The sequence below is a fragment of the Natrix helvetica genome (genome assembly GCF_964273705.1).
Source record: "Natrix helvetica genome assembly, chromosome: Z".
Taxonomy (NCBI): domain Eukaryota; kingdom Metazoa; phylum Chordata; class Lepidosauria; order Squamata; family Natricidae; genus Natrix; species Natrix helvetica.
The window spans coordinates 32,028,537-32,043,434 of NC_138554.1; positions in this window are offsets into that span (position 1 = coordinate 32,028,537).

Here is a 14,898-nt window from a genome sequence, read left to right on the forward strand (position 1 = left end):
AGTTTCCCAAGTGAGGGGTCTCGGGAGGGGGATTAGTACGGCATTGCGAAGCCCAATGAAAGCCTTTGCGACAGCGAGGGCAGATGGTTTTTGGCTTCACCGTAGGGTTGGGGGGTGTACCCCGAGAGCCCCTTGGTTGGCCTCTACCGCCAGGCAAACGGCATTGATTTTTAAAGTGGCCAGGCTTTCCGCAATTATGACAATTGCCTGGGCGAGAGAGAGCGAGTGCATCAGGTGATGTAGCAGGGGGCAGGAAAGCAGTGGAAATGGAGGAGGAGATGGCCGCAGCGATAGCGCCCATTGTATGAGACGTCGTGCCAATGACATGACAAAGTTGCAAGAACTCAGCGATTGTCACGCCAGGTTTATTGGTGACAGTTTGTAAAACTTTCTGACAATCCACATTTGCATTAGAATAAGCCAATTTTATCAAAAGTTCTTTCCTCGCAGCATCATTATCAATTTGTCTTTCTAATGCAGTCTGCAAACGATTAATAAAGGAAGAATATGATTCATGAGGTTCTTGCATAATTTTCAAAAAGGCTTGAGTGGCTTCAGTGGTAGAATCATCTACTCGTTTTAAAGCAGACATAGCGAGTAAATGAGTCAAGGTGTGGGCACGGCGAGGACTATTTTGCTGTTGAACAAGAGTGGAAAATGCGCCCGTGCCTTTAAGATGGTCAACAGTAACTTGAGCCGGAAGCCCTTTGAGGACTTTGGCATCGACCAATTTTTCATATTCAGACAACCAGACAACATATTGAGCAGGAGTCATCAACATAGAGAACAAAGTTTTCCAATCATACACAAGCATTGCCGTGGTAGCAGACACAAGAGAATCTAACAAGCCTTGGGTGTAACGAGACTGTAAACCATAGGCATTAACTGCTTCTTTTAGATTTTTTAAAACACGCAGTTCAATGTTAGAATGGACAGGGGGGCCGGGGGCGCCCGGCACAAAGGTAAGAGGATAGGCGGCAGGGAGATCGGAGGAGTCAAGGGAAAAGGCATGGGAACGGAGAAGGGAGGAAACGTGACCGCCCTGGGAGGGAGAGGGAAGGCAAGGGGCAGAAGAAGGAGAAGGGGGAGGAGGAGGGTAATCGGGAGCCGTAGGATGGGGATAGGGAGGGGGAGAATCAACAGTTACAGGAGCATACAAAGAGTGTTTATTAGAGGAGGAAACAGAAGGGGGGGTGTGGGAGAAGGAAATGAATCCTTGGGATAGACAGTATTGAGGGCTGCCATAACGGCGCACCAAGAAGACATAACACCAAAGGGAGCACGAGGAGGAGAGTGAAGGTAAGAGCCAAGGCATTCCCGTGTGGAACGTTTGAGAGTTCCAGTGTCGGGATAACCCGGGTAGTGTTGATAGACATAAAAAAGAAGTTGATCAATATCAGATTTAGAAAGGGGATAGACAGTGGTGCCGTTAATTTTTTGCAGACGATTGGCTTTCTTGATTAAAAGGGAAAGTTCATCCCTGTGAGAGGCATGAAACTTTGAGAGTGAGGAGCCCATAACTTACGATGTGCTTGCCCGTCAGGTGCGTAAGATGGGAATCAAGGCGCCGAACACGTAGACACGGGACTCGGCATGGGACGTCTGAAAGGCAATTCGAACCGTCGGGGTCACCAGTTGTGAGTGCGCGGCTGGCTGCCAGGCGGCGATGACCTCGTCTGCTTTTGGGACCCTCGCGAGGGTGCACCTGAGCTAGGCATTGGGACCCCCGCGAGGGTGAGCCTGAGTTAGGCTTTGGGACCCTCGTTAGGGTGAGCCTAAGCTAGGTGGGTCTGGCGCTGCCAAGGAAGAACGGACACCATGGTGTGTAGAAACGCACCAACCAGCTCAGCGAGATGAAAGGACCTCGACCGGCCGATTGAGACGGTATTTATTGAAAACATACAAAAGGTTTCTATTTTACAGCGTGTTATTGCATGATTGGTTAAAATACTTGTTACTGGGCAAGCTTGTTCACTTGTTACAAAAAGATGTTACAGAAAAATGTTGCAGAGAAATGTTGCAGAGCAGAACCTTGAGCAGGCTTTATGCAGGCTCAGCAAGAATGTGATGCAGCTAGCAACTTTAAACATAATCGCTACAGAGTACAATTCTGTACTTAGAACTGTATCAAAACAAATCTATAAATAAGTGTTCTAATTTAATGAGAGCCTTCTTAAGAACTGTATAACTTGTATATGATTCAATGACATATGTATTTCCTTGATGATCTTGCTCACATGTGATATTTATAATCATTCTTTTTCACAATAAAAAAGTACTATTTGATATGTCACAAATGAATGTTGCCAAGTTCTTAATTTAAACAAAGAAATTAAATGTTTTTGTTATACTCAGAGAATTCATACTGAATTAGTTAGGCACCACTATAAAATACTAAAAACTGATATTAATTTGCGCTCTCTCTCTAAAACATTAATTTTAAAAAATATGAATGTTAAGGGGTTGTGTTTCATAAATAACTAAAGAAAAAAAGAAACTTAAAATGTTTTCTTTTAAGTGTGAAAATAGAGGAAATGTGAGTCTCAACTAAATACACATACACAGAAAAGCACATATATACATTTGAGGGGACTGATAAAGGAAAGAAAATAATTAATGAACTGTATTAAATGTATTATGTTTCAAGCGATGTGAATTATAATAATTATAATGCCCCTCCAGTGAAAATAGGAATTTTATGGAATCTTTCAAAAAAAAAAAAAGTGCAGTAAATTCCAATTCCTAAATCAAATTAATTATAAAACTTAAACAATATTACAATGGTTGGAACAAATGCTTGTTATGAGACTCAGAATATTATTAGAACTTCTCTATCTGTTACAACTAGGCCTGGATTTAGAATTCAGACTGTTTGGACAACTTTATCATGTCTGTCTTTTTAACTCTTCCCTCAATTCTCATTTCAAGTTCTCATGGAGAATGATGTAAAGATTAACGCTAATCTTACGATAGTAAGCTAACCCACTGACTTGGAAGCAGTGACGTGCGGTGAGGTTTATGACTGGTGAGGCACTGACACAGTGCTGGGTTTCAAATATTTTTAGACTTGTGGACTTCAACTCCCAGAATTCCACAGCCAGGCATGCTCAGTTCCAATTTAAAGCGACAGCATTTGTTTTTCTCCTTTGCTCCTTCTTTCTTTTTCTTTTTCTTCTCCTTCCCCTCCTTCCTCCCTCTCTCCCTTCCTCCCCCTCTCTCAAACACACACACACACACACACACACACACACACACAGACGCACACACACACAGAAGTTGGATTGGACTATCTCTCCTACCCCTTCCCTCTCTCACTCACTCTCAAATAAACCCCCCACACACACAAAAGTTGGATTGGATAGCTTTTCCAGTGGCTTGAAAGCAGCTCCTCTGCCACCCCCCCCCCATTCCCCTGCTGCCTTTCCCAAACACCTCCACCATTGCAAATGCAGCCTGCTGTCTGGGTGGGAAATGCCTGGAACCCAATAAAACCCACCCACCACCTCCTGCTGGCAGGCTGGGGTGAGAGGAGAGGCAGAGAAGCCGGAGGGGAGCTGAGCCGAGCCTTCCAAAAGAAAGAGGCTGGGGGGAAGTGTGTGTACTACAGCATGGCTCTTTGCCTGGCTTCCTGCCTCCTCCTGTGGTCTCCTCAGTGCTCGCTTGTGCTCTCCCTCCCCAAGTGTAGTTTGATTGCAGGTGGAGCCACGTTGCCTTTTCAAACTTGTAATCAGTGAAGCTGGGCTAGATTTTTATATAGTTTTATCCAGCTGTGTGTGTGTGAGAGAGAAATGAATGGGGGGCTGGGGAGGAAGTCACTACACTTGGGGAGGGAGAGCACCAGTGAGGTTAAGCAGAGTCATCCACGGTGAGGCAGCAACTAGCTCAGCTTTTTCCTTTTACTTTTTTTTTTCATGATGAGAGTGGTGAGGCTGTGCCTCACTTGCCTCACCTGACTGTACGTCACTACTTGGAAGAATAAGCAATAGAATTGGCTCCACATTTTTGTTTTCAAAAAGAAGTTAAAGCACCATGATAGAAATTAGGTGACTGTTTGTAGTTCCGGTTTAGGCATGAATTTTGATTTTGGACCAGTCATTGTCTCTCAATCCACAATGTTAGGCTCACGTGACAGCCAGTTAATCAATTTTTGTCATAAACAATGGATCAACAGTTAGTTGAGCCCCCAAAATGTGGATTCTACACTATCAGGAAAACACTAGAAAGAAAAACAAAAGAGTTTCACTAATTAAGTATTAAATGAATGAACTTTTAAATGATAATAAATATATAATTTTCAATTACAAATATTATTTCAATACACTTTAATACAATTCATTGCTAACAGAGGGGCCCAGTTCTTATTAAACTACGGCTTTCAACATTTTTCATCATTCTTAGATCATTTTCCTTCATGTGTATCTGTGTTTGTATGCACACCCAATCACAGACATATATGAGCACACATACATTTGTAAACTGGCATTTCAATAAAGGTAAAAATATTTTTAAAAACATTTCCTACTTTTCCCCTTTTTAAAAGTGACTTTACAAATTCTAAGGAACAAAGTTATTTGGGTTGGGCCACGAGGGAGGCTTACCCCTCGTGGAAATGTGCCCGCCAGGCTATCGAGCATTTCACCAGCCTCGGGCCCAGGGAAGGGGCGGTGGGGTAGCAGTGATTATCCGGGAAGACTTGGAGCCGAGAGAGTTCACTGTGCCGCACACATCCGGGTGTGAGTCCCTTGTCGTGAGATGGGGCCCTGGGAGGCAGTTGGGCCTGCTGATAGTATACCTGGCTCCTCGCTATACATCAGCGGCCCTGCCTGAACTCCTCGAGCTGATCGCATCGGTGGCGGTTGAGACCCCCAAACTTTTAGTGATGGGTGATTTCAACCTGCCGTCGATGGGAGAAGCGTCTGAGGGGGTTCGGGAGTTCATGGCTTCCATGACAGCCATGGACCTGACCCAATTAATTCAGGGCCCTACCCACGAAGGGGGCCACACGTTGGACCTTGTCTTTGTCTCTGGCCAGTGGAGGAGTGATCTGGGAATAGGGGATTCAACTGTTATTCCCCTGTCATGGTCAGATCACTCACTTCTCCGACTTGACTTCCCTGGTGTTACCCCCCGCTGCGGGGAGGCAGAACCGGAAGGTATTAGATGGTTCCGCCCCAAACGCCTGATGGAACCAGATAAGTTCCAGACGGAGCTTGGGCCACCTCCTGTAGACCTGACCCGCCCCCGGGTGGAGGACCTGGTAGACGCATGGAATAGTGCGACTGCCGGGGCCCTAGACCGAGTGGCGCCTTTGCGGCCTCTCCTGCGGCGACGAACCACCCTGGCCCCTTGGTTCACCAAGGAGCTAAGGGTGATGAAACGCCACAAGAGACGCCTAGAGAGTCGTTGGAGATCCTCCCGTTCCGAATTTGACCGAGCACAGGCACGAGCCTATTTGAGGACGTACCTTGTGGCATTAAGAGCGGCCAAACATCAACATTGTGCCGCTCTTATTGCGTCCGCAGATAACCGCCCTGCTGCCCTGTTTCGGGTGACACGCTCCCTCTTGTCTGAGAGGCCGTGGGAAACCCCTTTACAGGGCAGAGCAGAGGAGTTTGGGAAATATCTACAGGACAAAGTCGCTCAAATCCGGATGGGATGGGCCCCTTTCAGTGGTCCAGTGGAGGCGCCCGAGGCGAGTCTTGAGGGACCATTCTGGGAGGAGTTTGACTCGGTTGCCATCGAAGATTTGGATAGGCTGCGTGGACGTCTGCGACCTACCGCATGTTTATTGGACCCGTGTCCCTCCTGGCTTGTACTGGCATCCTGGGAGGTTACACGTGACTGGCTCCTAGGCCTAGTGAACGCTTCGTTGGGCGAGGGGTCTCTGCCTGCCACCTTGAAAGAGGCGGTTGTGAGGCCCCTGCTCAAGAAACCTTCCCGGAGGTGGAGCTAGTTAATTATCGTCCAGTCTCCAACCTTCCCTTTTTAGTGAAGGTTGTAGAGAGTGTGGTGGCACAACAGTTCCCACGTCACCTGGAGGAGAATGATTATCTGGACCCGCGCCAGTCCGGCTTCCGACCCGGGCACAGCACGGAGACGGCCTTGGTCGCGTTGGTTGATGATCTCTGGAGGGCCAGAGATAGGGGTTGTTCCTCTATCCTGGTCCTATTAGATCTCTCGGCGGCGTTCGATACCATCGACCATGGTATCCTGTTGCACCGACTAGGGGGGTTGGGAGTCAGGGGCACCGTTCTACGGAGGTTTGGCTCCTACCTCTCTGGCCGAACGCAACGTGTGTTGGCAGGGGAGCAGAGATCGACCCTGAGCCCCCTCACATGTGGGGTGCCACAGGGACCGGTGCTCTCGCCTCTCCTGTTCAACACATATATGAAACCGCTGGGCGAGATCATCCGTGGCTTTGGGGTGGGATATCATCTGTATGCTGATGATACTCAGCTGTACATTTCCACCCCGAACCACCCCAACGAGGCCGTCGAAATGATGTCCCGGTGTTTGGAGGCCGTACGGGTCTGGATGGATGGCAACCGACTAAAACTCAACCCCTCCAAGACGGAGTGGCTGTGGCTTCCGGCCCCCCGGTTCAACCAGTTGCTTCCATCTCTGGCCATCGGGGGCGAGCAACTGGCCCCCGTGGAATGGGTGAGCAATTTGGGCGTCCTCCTGGGTGCCCGGCTGTCCATGGACGACCATGTAACAGCCGTGGCAAGGGGGGCGTTCCATCAGGTTCGCCTGATGCGCCAATTGCGCCCCTTATTGGACCGGGATGCCCTACGCACAGTCACCCATGCGCTGGTGACGTCTCGCCTGGACTACTGCAATGCTCTCTACATGGGGCTTCTCTTGAGATGCACTCGGAGACTGCAGTTGGTCCAGAATGCGGCCGCGCGGGTGATTATGGGGAGGACTAGATACTCCCCTGCAACACCTCTCCTGCGCGAGCTGCACTGGCTTCCTGTAGTCTATCGGGTGCGTTTCAAGGTTTTGATTACGATCTTTAAAGCGCTTCATGGCACAGGACCTAGTTACATGCGGGATCGCATCCTGCCCCATACATCCCTACGACCAATCCGCTCACACAGAGAGGGACTTCTCCGGGTGCTGTCCACTAAACAGTGTCGGGGGGTGACACCCAGGAGCACAGCCTTCTCTGTGATGGGCCCAGCCCTGTGGAATGACCTCCCCCGTGACATCAGGATAACTTCCCTTCTCCGCTCCTTCCGTGTACAGCTTAAGACCCACCTTTTTCAATTATCTGGCCTGGCTCAACCGTAGTTTTTTTCTTATTCCTCCTGACAGTCCTTTTTAAATTTTAAATTGTGTTATTATTAAGGGTATTTTAAAGGCTGATTTTTAACATTGTTAATGTGATGTAATTGTTACCTCCTCCGTGCATCTATGTCTTTGTATATGTGTGGATTTGCTGTTTATGTGTTTGCACATATGTTTTTATGTTTAATATGTTTTATTGTACGCCGCCCCGAGTCCTTTTGGTAGAGGGAGCGGCTAATAAATTAAAAATTATTATTATTATTATTATTATTATTATTATTATTATTATTATTATTATTATTATTATTATTATTATTATTATTATTATTATTAATCTCCTGAACTCTTTCTTCATTATATTTACAATTCAAGAACTTTTTATGAAACACCAGAGGCAAGATAAGGGCTGCGGAGGCATCCTACTCTACTGATGTGTGAATTAGAACCTACTATAATAATTTGAAGATTCTAAATTGTGAAGAAAGTCTATATTAGATAACTAGGCTCCTTGCTTAAGACTATGAAGGGCAATAACGTTTAAACATAAAAGCAACAACCCACAGGGTGACATGTTTAATCATGCCATAACTTTTAACTGCATGAGGAATGTAAATAGAACTCTAAGAGATCCTATTTGTAGGTATATCTGTATGTATATCTGCATGGGTACTGCATGTGTATCTGTTTCTATATATTTATGCAGGTAGTTCTCACTTAACAACCACTCATTCAGGGATTGAAGCTACAATAATGCTGAATTAACAACTGGTTCCCAGACTTATAACCCTTGTGGCATGCCCATGACCATACGATCATGTCTTGAGTGCTTAGCTACCAGACTGCATTCCTGATTGTCATAGCATTCTGCAGGCATATGATTGTCACTTTTGACTTCTTTGCCACTTCCTACAAGCAAAGTCAATGGGGGAACCAGCAGGAAAGTAAAAGTAGCAATCATGTAAAGTCCTTGCTTAGTGACATGTGCGGTCCTAGCTTAAGGACTGCAACTGAAAGTGTTGCAAAAGATATTGTAAAGCAGCATAATCATGTCACATCACAATCAACCCCCATGTTACTTAACAATGGAGGTCCTGAGCCCAATGAGGGATGCTAAGTAAGTAACCCTAACTGTATCTGTATCATCTATGTACATGTGCGTGCATATGCATACCATGTATCCCTAAAAATAAGACCTGGTCTTATATTTTTTGGGCTCCAAAATAAGCCTTAGGGCTTATTTTGGAGGAAATGTGATATCACAATGATCAGCATGCCTGGGTGCTCCACCCTCTGGCATGCACCCAAAAGTGGCAAGAGTGTGGATGCCGATGGTGTCTGGCAGCAGCTACAGCCCAAAGCCCCCTTGGTCAGCACACTCTGGGCCTGTGCAGCTCACACAGTGCAGGTAGTTGATTACCTGTTCAAGCAGCAGATGGAGGCAGAGGCAAAGGGGACGGCATGCAATCCAGACAGCCACATAGGCCACAAAAAAGCCAAAAGTCAGTGGGCTGGGGCAGGTGGGCTAGCTGTGGGTGACTAGTCTTTGTGTAGTGGCACTGGCAACAGATGGAGGCAGAGGCAAAGGGGGAAGGCAAACAATCCAGATGCACCATGCAGGTCATGGGAAAGTAGAGAGTTGGTAGACCAGAGCAGGTGTCTGGCCACAGGAAGCTCATCTTCACATGGTGGCACTAGCAGCAGACCAAGACAGAGGCACAGGGGGTAAGGTAGGCAATCCTGATGTACCATGTGGACCTCAGACAAGCTGAAAAACATGAAGAAAAGTCTCCTGTGCCCACCTACCCACTCCATCCAACTATCTCTCAGCTTCCCTGCAGCATGCATGGAACATTTGGATCCCTGCATTCTTTATTCTGCCTCTGCCTCCATCCGCTGCCAGTGCGCCATGCAAAGATGAGCCTCCTGCCACCATTGGCCCCTTCTGATCCATCAGCTCTAAGCTTTCCCTCAGCTTGCATGGCACATTTGGATATTTTCCCTCGCCTCTTCCTCCACATGCTGCTTGGACAGATAATCAACTTGTGTTGTGGGACTATGGCTGCTACTGGATACCTTTGCCCCTGCACTCTTGCCACCCCAACTGCTGGCCACACCCACTCCCCGATGATGATGATGATGATGATGATGACGACGTTGACTTATCTGGGGCTTATTTTTGGGTAGGGCTTATATTAGGAGCACACAAAAAATCAGGCTAGGGCTTATTTTTGGGAAAACATGGTAGCTATATATCAACTATAACTATTTATCTATATAACTATTTATCTATATATCTATATCTATATCTATATCATCTATATCTATCATCTCTATCTCTATCAACTCTATCTCTATTTCTATCTCTATCTCTATCTATATCTATCCACTGTATATTCTATCTATCTATCTATCTATCTATCTATCTATCTATCTATCATCTATCTATCTATCTATCTATCATCTCTATCTATATCCATCCATCCATCCATCCATCCATCCATCTCTATATACTATCCGTATGTCTCATCACCAAGAAATGACTTGATGACACATTCTTTCTTACACATACTCTCCTGACATTATTTAATATTTGCCAACTATCTCCAGGTTCTTCATCAAAGTCAATACTTCCAAAATTTAACAGTATACTTCTATGATATTTCATTGCTAATATACAAATATTATTAGAAGTCAGGTGGTAAATGAAGAATCTAAATCAGTGATAAAATAATTAAAATTAAATGGATATTTATTAATATAAATTGAAAAAAATGTTGGAGCTATTGTACATTTTCTTTGTTGAAAATATTACATTCCTTTTTAAAGGTATAATTTTCATAATTATACATTTCAGCATTCTCAGATTAATTGACAGAAAAGAAAAAAAATTAATTTTGCTCTTGGGAGCACAAATAATGAAGATAGTTACTACAATTAATATTAATTGGAAAACATGATAATATAATTTTTTCTCTCACTTATCTGTACAAACAAAGAAGCTAAAATAGTTTTATTCCATTAAGTTTAATATAATGTTATGGGGAACATTAAAAAATAAATCTCATTATGTAAGAATTTAATTGATTGTCTCATTTAATGACTTATTTACTGAACTTTACACACCTTAATTAGAGACCAACTAATCTTCCAAGGTTGAAGAACAACTTGGAAACTAATAATTGTCTTGAATTTTCTTCCTAAGAGATTAATTAAAACAACTTATCGATAGTAAGCAGCTTCTATTCTTGAATTTTGTATATGTGAGAGAAATGGATAAAAATTCGCATTTTAAAATATTGCTTGTTAATTTGATGAAAAAAATAATTTTAACACTTCACCAAATATTTAACTGTGCACACATACACTTTATTATTTATTTATTCAGCTAGCTAAATAGCTCCTTATGAAGAAGGTGCACCAGTGCCTCTTTAAATTGTGTCAGGGACAAATATCTCTCAAGGGTAAATTAACTTTTACCAGGACCCACCAAAATATCCCTACTAAGTGTCCTTGACCAACCAGGAGAGTCCTGGATCTAAATCACAGGTGGCCATGCTTACAGTAACAAGGATCCTTTCTACTTCCTTGGGTCCAAAAGGATATTTCTAGATAACTGGGTAAGTCCATTCCACAGTCATGATAGGCCAAGAGAGGGTAAAGATATCCAGAGGACTTGTTCATCCAGTGAGCCATTTATCACTCACAGAGATTCCCAGAAGACTAAGTAAGACTAAGAGAATAGGACATTACCAGGCCAGGCATGAGCCTCCCACCCCTTCCCCATCATTCAACTATTGCAATCATCTTTAGGAGCGTATGTCAGATATCCACTCCAACCTATCAATGTCCAAAAAGATGGTAATTAGTGCAGACATATTTGGATGATTATGGACTAAGTGAATTGTTTCACAGACCCAAATATTTATGGGTCAAAAACAGGAGTCATTGTACAAACAGAAGTCTTCCAATAATTTTTAGCCACACCCAATGGGATATCAAATGCTCAGCTGAGAATTAAGACAAGGATGCTTCAAATCTAGGTTAAGGTCTAGAAGATGATGATAACTTTCTGACTGAAGTTCAATTCTTCAGTGTGGGTTTGACCTCTCTAGCCCTGATAGATTATTTGTCCTCTCCCAGGAAACAGATTGTAGAGCAGGAAACAGATGGTATAAACTGGCCTTATATGGGTTTGTTCTATTATTCTTAACCTCACTAGGCTATGATAAAGCCAATAAATTAGTTATCAACTGAATAAGAGACATAGAGTTCCAGTTAGAAGTTAATAGGATAATGCTCCACAGTATAAATAGAATTAGCTGGGGTATATATAAACCAGCAGGGTATCTGAAAGACCTAAACTGTCAGGAATAAGAAATTAGGATCCAGGACAGAATTCAGAAAGCACAGTGAATTTTTTTGCATGCAAACTATACATAAGAATTTGATAAAATAACAGTCAAGGCAAAATAGCACCAAATAAGAGTCAATGGATATCAAGGAGAACTGGATAAGTATCTTTCAAGGGCATATGTATTCTAGTTTGATATGCATTTGACCCTGCCCTTGGACTTACCTTGGCCATCTGTTACATAACTTTTCCTAAGAGCAGAATAGCACGTTTTTAGTGCTAGATTTAGTACCCTCCCCTCAGCATTCATACAAAGCAGTATAATAAAAACCCAATAGCAGAAAAAAACATTACATATACAATAAGAAATTTGAAAACTTCTTACATGTCTTGTTGTTAGTTGTGAAGTCATGTCTGACCCATCATGACACCATGGACAATGTTCCTCCAGGCCTTCCTGTTCTCTACCATCCTCTGGAGTACTTTTAAGCTCATGCCTATTGCTTTAGTGACTCCAGCCAGCCACCTCTTTCATTGTCATCCCCATCTTCTTTTGCCCTCAATTGTTCACAGCATTAGGCTCTTTTCTAGTGAGTCCTTCCTTCTAATTGAATGGCCAAAGTATTTGAGTTTCATCTTCAGGATCTGGTCTTCTAAAGAGCAGTCAGGGTTGATCTCCCTAGGACTGACCGGTTTGATTGCTTTGCAGTCCAAGGGATTCGCAGGAGGCTTCTCCAGCACCATAGTTCAAAGGCCTCAATTCTTAGGTGTTCAGCCTTCCTTCCTTCTCTAGATTAACCATACCCAAATCCTGCAACTGTTCTTCATATGTTTTAGTCTCCAGGTGTTTAATCATCTTAGTTGATGCTTTTTTGTACTTACCAACGTCTCAACACCTTTTTTGTAATGTGGTGGCCAAAACTGGATGCAACATTCTGAAAATGGCTGAAAATTATTGCAAAGATGATTAGGAAGTTTCCTGTCAGAACTGTGAAATACATCACCAGAAAAACAAAGAAATAAAGTAGCTGTTGTTCTGGTACCTCTGAGAATTCCATTAGCAGAAAGTAATAGTTTGTGGATTGGTTATGCATTTTCCTGTCAGGATATTTGTAATAACTGACAAATAAAAACAGAAAGACAGCTATTTTAAAAGCAGTCTGTTTCAAAATCATTCATAAATTCATCTGGAATAAGAGGAATTTGATTCAGCATGGGATAAGTATTTCATTAATCAGCAGGTAAAATATACATAGCAATCAAATAATTGGCTGATTAACACATTCAACATCCTCTTTTTGGCTATCAATTCATCAATCTAATTACATATTTTATCCATTTACTACAATTCTAAAGATTCCAGAAGTTTCACTGGATTGGTAGTTTTTTTAAAAAATATAAAATATTATTACCTACAAGTCTTCAGATAATCAGTTCTTACTGCTATTCTCCTTTCCAGTATTAACTGAAACAATTTTTATTAACTTTGCTTTAAGAATAATGGTTGCAAGACTAGGGTGATATGATAGTAGTGTTCCCATATCTAAGGGGCTGCCACAAAAAACAGGGCCTAAACCTATATTCCAAAGCACCTGAAGGCAGGACAAGAAGCAATGGATGGAATCTAATCATGGAGAGAAGTAACCTAGAACTAAGAAGAACTTTCCTGACAGTAAGGACAATTAATTAGTGGAATGACTTGCCTCCAAAAGCTGTAGATACTCCATCACTAGAGTTTTTAAGAAGGAATTGGACAATCATTTGGTGAAATGGTATAGGGGCTCCTGCTTGATCAGGGGGTTGGATTAGAAGACCTCCAATGCTGTAATTATGTTATAATTCCAAATATATTCACTAGTGAATGATTATAACTGAATCTTTTTAATGAAAATTTTAAAAACTTTTCTGAAAAAAAACACAAACTGGCAGTTCCAATAATTATGAATATGTAATATTTATTAACATTTTGAATCAAAAAGATAAAGTTTAAGTTATTTTCCATCAAGATATTCTAAGTTGCAATTCTTTAAAATCATTGCTTCATTTCTTTTGGAGGAAATCAAGCATCTTAATTTTCTCAAGATTGAAAAACACATTACATCAATAAATGGAACCTGATTTCTTTTTAAAGGGCAGAAATGGAAATCACCATATAAATAGATTTAAAAATCATCTCTTTTTGATTAGTGCAAAGTTCTAAAGATAAAGTGTTACATATAAGAGAGTAGAAAGTAGAGTTCTCATTGAACATTTTGAGAGTTTGATTGAAATTTTTTTCCAAGAACTAATTATAAATTAACTAAGAGTTATTGTCATAGGATTGACAACATATTACCTGTCAACAGCCAGTAACTAGAGGTAAAAATTGTACCCAATGTTCTGTTATAGTGGTAAATTAACAATATGTTTCCAGAAGGCTACTAGCTTCTCATCCATCCTTTGAATTTCTTAAGAAGAACTTAGTTACAATACAATACAATAGTAGAGTTGGAAGGGACCTTGGAGGTCTTCTAGTCCAACCCCCTGCCTAGGCAGGAAACCCTATACCGTTTCAGACAGACGGCTATCCAACATCCTCTTAAAGACTTCCAGTGTTGGGGCATTCACAACTTCTGGAGGCAAGCTGTTCCACTGATTAATTGTTCTCACTGTCAGGAAATTTCTCCTCAGTTCTAAATTGCTTCTCTCCTTGATTAGTTTCCACCCATTGCTTCTTGTTCTACCCTCAGGTGCTTTGGAGAATAGTTTTACTCCCTCTTCTTTGTGGCAACCTCTGAGATATTGGAACAATGCTATCATGTCTCCCCTAGTCCTTCTTTCTCTTAAGCTAAACACACCCAGTTCCCGTAACCGTTCTTCATATGTTTTAGTCTCCAGTCCCCTAATCATCTTTGTTGCTCTTCTCTGCACTCTTTCTAGAGTCTCCACATCTTTTTTACATCGTGGCGACCAGAACTGAATGCAGTATTCCAAGTGTGGCCTTACCAAGGCATTATAATGGTATTAACACTTCACGTGATCTTGATTCTATCCCTCTGTTGATGCAGCCTAGAACTGTGTTGGCTTTTTTGGCAGCTGCTGCACACTGCTGGCTCATATTTAAATGGTTGTCCACAAGGACTCCAAGATCCCTTTCACAGTTACTACTGCTGAGCAACCTATCACCTATACTGTACCTGTGCATTCCATTTTTGTTGCCTAAATGTAGAACCTTACTCTTTTCACCATTGAATTTCATTTTATTAGATAGTGCCCAA